Source organism: Sinocyclocheilus anshuiensis, unplaced genomic scaffold, assembly GCF_001515605.1.
Source record: "Sinocyclocheilus anshuiensis isolate Anshui unplaced genomic scaffold, SAMN03320099.WGS_v1.1 scaffold1072, whole genome shotgun sequence".
Classification (NCBI taxonomy): domain Eukaryota; kingdom Metazoa; phylum Chordata; class Actinopteri; order Cypriniformes; family Cyprinidae; genus Sinocyclocheilus; species Sinocyclocheilus anshuiensis.
In genome coordinates, this window is record NW_015548242.1 from 190,492 (window position 1) to 196,834 (window position 6,343).

Sequence of the window (6,343 nt, forward strand, 5' to 3'; positions counted from 1 at the left end):
GTAAATAGATGTTAATATTGTGTAATATTTTAAACACAACAATATTGTGTTTTCGCACAATTTTGCTAACGAAAAATTACCTATAAAGCCATGTTGTGCGTCTGTGAGCAACAAAGCGGTGCTTATAGTTTCTCAGTGAATCCACGTTTTGAATGAATCATGTGAAACAATGATTCAAAGGCTCATTCATAGAGAGAGCCGTTTACTTAATTCCTGAATGAATCAGCCGTTTGAATTAATCAAATGAATGAATGACTCATAAAGACATTTACCGCCACCTGCTGTAAAATAAAATAAAATAAAATAAAATAAATTATTTACTCACCCTCAAGTCATTTCAAACCTGAATGACTTGCTTTCTTTTGCGCAACATAAAAGATAGTATTTGAAGACTGTTGGTAACTAAGCTGTTTTGGTTACCAGTGACTTTCATTGCATGAACAAAAAATACTGAGATGTTTCTCAAATTATCTTCCTTCATGTTTTGTAGTTTATGGGCCATTGTAGCCTAAACATTTGTGTAAAAAAATTTGTTGAATCAACTAAAATATTTCTTTCTAAAGCTACTATTTTTAATATCTACTCGATACTTTCTCATTTAACACAATAATAGCTTTAAATAATCTTTTGTGGGTATTTTCACAGCCAAATAATTTTGTGATTAATTAGATTAACTAATCACTGCACCATGTAATTTTTAATCGACTGACAGCCCTAATACATATATGCTCTATTATACTCACTATAATAGTATTTATTTAATCAAATATATAGTAAAAGCAGTAATATCGTGAAATACTATTACAATTTAAAATAACTGCTTTTTATTTTAATGTTTTAAAATGTAATTTATTCCTGTGATGGCAAAGCTGAATTTTCAGCAGCCATTACTCCAGTCTTCAGTGTCACATGATCCTTCAGAAATCACTCTAATGGACCCTTTTCACAGAATATGATGATATGTTTCAATGGTCATAAGCATCATAAATCATAAATAAAAGTTTTTTAGTTTTTTAATGTATGTGCATTTATAACACTATACTTTGTATTATTTTGCCTTTGCATCAAATTACATATATATAAAAAAAGCAGTTAACGCTGCTGTGAGGGTGTTTCTAATACAGCAGCTGTGGGAGTGATGGTAAATTTGACATTGTTCTTTCTTCTGACTGCCGCTATCAGTCTCTATACAGTGTAATAGGCACATTCAGTGCATTCTACTATTTCCCAAATGTGTACTCGTCTTCCAAATATAATAGAACGGCATCTCTGACAAGAATCACTGACTGCACACAGTAATGTAGATTTATAATGAGCTGAGGTAAAGTCCTGCCCTGCTGCTCCTGTCTGCTCGCAAAAACACCATTCATACATATAGCATCATGAAATATACATTTTACTGTATTCAGCAAGTTTTACGCTTATTTATTTATTAGATCTCCTCTAACTAAATAAATAAACTAAGAAAAGTAGTATTGCAATGGCAATGTGGCCATGCCTCTTCTGTTTGACCAAATTAACATACGGTTAAACTAAAGTAATGAAGCGCCCTCTACTGACTGAGTCTAAATGTTTTGATTGGAGCTCTACTATCTGTTTAACTGAAGATAAAATACATGAACAATTTATTAGAATAGACGAGTACACGTGCAATATTTTTATTTACAGCTACCAAAATATGCTTGCTAAGAGTTTTGTGTTTTCAAACAAACATGTGAAGGGAATGATAAAGAACAAAAAAGGGCTTCACAGTTCAGATGCGGCTCTTTAGTCTTCGAGAAAGGCATGCTGAAAGCCATCTGTGTCATGGGCAGGCTGTGTTTGCGTTTAAGCAGTTGCTTCATGAGACAGGTGCCATGCTCCCCTGGGACAGTTCAGAGACAGAGTAAACTGACTTCAGTAGTGGGCAAACCCCCTCAAATTCCACACCACCTTAAATATTAACTGTGGCCTTTGGCATGTGAATCACTGCCCTTATACGGTTCGGAGGAACCATGGGTAAAGCTATGAGGAGGACAATGTAAATGTGTTTACACCTCATTCATCTGATGTACATGCTGTCTTCAGGTGAGATGACCTCCGCACAGACGGCACTCAGCAAGACATGCCAACTATATTAGCAAGATCTCCGTATTAGCAAGTTATCAGCACAACAACTGCTCAGAAAAATGAATAAGGTTTAAAATTTCTTAACAAGACGATGAGGGATAGAGCTGCTTTCACTCTATGCCCATGACAGAGCCTTTATGTTTTTTTGCTCAGTATAGGCAGCTTAAATAAAACTTAAAACTTGTTAGGGAATCAGGCCTGTGCTCTGCTGCCATGCTGTTTAGTAAATTTAAAAAAATCTAATCAATACATTTATTTATTTACCAGACAATTAATACACAAAAGGAGTCATGACTGATTAATTAACATAAACTTTTGTCAGATTGCTTAAAACATTGAATAGCCTGATTTTGTAAAGTAATATTGTTTTAAATGTTTCTGTTGTTTCTCCCACTACTTTCTCCTCAGACTCGACGCTCACGCGGGTTGCCAGATGTAACAAGAAACAAACGCAACTGACAACGTCAGCCAACAAGCCTTAAGTGTAAAATTATGATTTTGCTCATAGAGCTTTTTGGATAGATGGCCAGGGTAAAATCTGTGATCTCTGGCTCAGTTTGTTTGCGGCTTCAGTGGCTGCAATATGTTGTTTTTTTTGTGCCAACTGGCAACCAGGGATGTCGAAATCCTATTGGTTAAACTGGCAGTGGGTGGAGTCACACAGACCAAAAACAAAAACAGACATTCCAACACAGAACACACAAAGCAAATATGTGAACTCAGCATGTTTCCTAAATATCTGCAAACATATTATGGTATTTTTATGCTTTAGTACATCAACAAATTACATATAGCACATTTAAATTCAAGGTGAATTATAACATTTTTCTCTTTCGGTTTATACACTATGGCAGGAGGAGCAACGACAGACACCAAGAAGCTTTTATTTAACATAAATAAATATAAAAGTCCAGAATAGGGGAATAATGTGTTTCCAAGCGGAAAAGGTGTCCAAATAAACAGAGGATGACAATTTGTTCCCATATTTTGGACTTTTCTGTTTTATTTATGTTAAATGTAAGCCAATTATTACACATTTTTCACACAGTATAAAATGCTTTTGAAAATATAGCTGCATTTATTTTGGAGGGGGGCCTTTGCAAGTAGATTATCATATTAGGGGGTCTTGTCATGAAAAAGATAAACCCTAAAACACTGGTGTAGTTAATCTCAATGAAACACTGCCTTATAAAACAATTTGAATATTATTGATTTACAAGGCATAAAATTAAAACATCTTCAAGGAAGACAAAACAAACCCGTTCATTTTGCTACACCAGTCATGTTGATGATCATCACCGCATCAGTATGATGTAGCCTGGGGACGCTTAATGCATTACTGGAATGAGGCAGGGATTGCTGCGATATCCCAAAGTGCGACCGCTTGTCTGCATTGGTTTAGATAAATCCACGTGGCAGTGAGGTAGCCGAGTAAAGGTATGCCGTGACAGGGCATAAATAGAAAACCAGCTAAAGATGCTGGTATCCCCAGTTAGGGCCAAAGGCCATGACTTAACCCACCGAAAGTCTATTGTCTGAAGCCACAGGGGTAGGAGCAGAGTCTCTTAACCCCCCACTTGCTAAAAGACTAATTGACTCATACGTTCATTGCCTGTTTGTGTATTTGTGTTGGGCTCTGCACGGGGTATTGAGTGAGATTACTGAAGAGCTGAGGTATTAACTCATGTCTCCTCAATATGCTTTCCAGTCTCCCAATGGATGGATTGATCACCCGCGACAGAGACAGCGCAGTTGCTGAAAGGTTTTGCGGACGATTAGCTGACATCCAAGTGTTGAACTGAATGGAGCGGCTGGTGCTAACTGGCACCAATGAATTCGACTTTAAAGGGCGGTGGCAGACGCTGGCACTATTTTATTCGAAACACTGACATGCTTTACTATTTTTCCTTTTACCACTTGCAGAGCTGGGTGTTTATTTGAATTATCAGGTCTTATATGACAAATTAGGAATGTATGTGTGGTGGTCTACCCCCTTAAAAGTGTGTGTGTGCCTGTAAATCTCAGCCTCCCTTTACTTCAGTCTCTAAGCCTGCTGGCATTTGGTGCACAATGATCTAAAACAACTGTGACCCAACTGCAATTGCAACTTTGATTCCAGGAATCCCTGTTTCAATCGAGATGATCTGACTTAACTCTACTGTTTCGCAACAGCTGATTAATATACATATAAATATATGCATGCACAAAAGTCTGGCTCGTTTCTGGGTTGTGTTGCTGAATTATTGTGGTTATTTCACAGCTATTTTAATCTTCCTAAATGTTGCGTGTATATAACAGGATTTAAAATGTTACAGGCAACCTCCGATTTCATTATCGCTCACATTTTATCTGTCTGTCGACGTTTTTTTTTATGCACAGTCCTGCAAGTGAGGCTGTACATAACCCAGCTGCCACACTTATGAAGCGTCCCAGAATAGCCCTCAACTGGCCTGCTATATCTAACCAAAGTGCAAGAAAGTTGCCGTCATCAATGAAACACTCAATGCTTTGCCAAAAGATAGCTGCAGTTCCATCAACGACAATCATTTGTAGCTATTCCACTAAATTGCTGTAATAGCAGCAACAGGTTTCAAAGTTGTTCTTTGTAAATTCTTAATTTTGTTGAACGAATTCTTGCTCAAACAATGAGCAGAGCAACAGTGCTCAGTGTCTTTAACAAAAGGCCTTGTCTATTGCTCTTTGTCAGGAATGTCAGCCTTTGGCATGAGGCAGGGATGGAGTATTCTTGTCTATATTGGGACACTATGAGCCCCCTCCCCTTTTGGTCCACACTCTTTACTCCTTTTCCACATACAAGGACACTGATGTCAAGGTCAGATCCACTGGGGCCGGTGTGTAAAAAGAGGCGCTCCGCTCCAACACACTCAATTACTGCACTGACACCATAGTGGAAAAGTAGCAGCGGCTGCCTGCATAATAAGCTGATTTTAGGCCTGTTATTTTAGCACTTTGTCTGGAAAGTTCCTGCTGTTTCATATATCAAAAATGTGTTTTGGCAGTGAAGTGGCATGGATGTGTGAATTAATTATTATATGAGAAGCCAATTTTTTCAAAATATTTCACACTGATCTTGTGCTTAAAAAATAGCCTACTTAATGCAGCCTTGTTGGCTGAATCATATCATATTAAATAATATTTTTCACAAATAAAACCAGTTTAGCTGTACCAAATGCAGCATAAACCCTTACAAATAAATAATTTACAATAATATTTATATATGATCTTTAATATCATTGATAATTTACTGTTATATTCTATATTTTCCCCCAAATTTTTATACCACTTTTATGACAGATTTGGAGTTACTGTATTTATTTTACTACTACTCTGTCAGAAAATTGTGCTCGTTTCCATGGTGGAAAGAAAATCCCTCTCAATTATGTTGCTATTATCATTAAGGCCAGTGGATCTTGGTTTATATTGGCATGTATTTTTAGCATCCCATATCATGTCAAGCACAAGGGACCTTTCAGTAATTTCATCTAGGGTGGCATTTACTGTGGCCACACACACACACACACAATGCCTCCCTCCACTGGCGTTTACAACAAAGGATTCCGCAAACAAGTAATTAGAGTAAGGGAGAAGACCGAACACATGGCCATTATGTTCACCTAATACTTGTACTGTATGTTGAGGAGAGAACTGTTGACGAGTTATTGAAGAGATGTTAAAGAGCCAACGTTAAGGGTGTTGCTTGTTGCCGCTGAGTGGATCTCTGTAACCTTTATCCAAGCAGGGACCAGGGGGAATTTACAGTGACCACAGCCGCTTAGATGATTGTCGTGTTGAAACCAAAATATAACTTTATATAATATAAACTTTATAAAAATATAAACTTTAAGGAGAAACATGTTCATTCTTAATTATTACAGCATTCATTAAAAACTTGGGTGTTAAAGTTGGGAGCATAATTGCACACATTTGTTATGAAAACAGCGGATCTGATAATGCCACCATTATCACTAAACATAATTTTGAAATCCGTTTGATTTTTTTAAAGAAAATAGAAATAGAATAGAAATGACAGTGTTCAAAGGAAAAGTAACTCACTAATTGCTTTCATAAATTACTCAACTTTTTACATAACAGGTATTCATTTTGAAGTAAGACATTTAATTAAAATGTAAGTTAAAAACATGAAATCTGTAGCAAATGTAATGCTCCATTATGAAAAAAATAATTAATAAATAAATAAATAAAAGTAAAATTT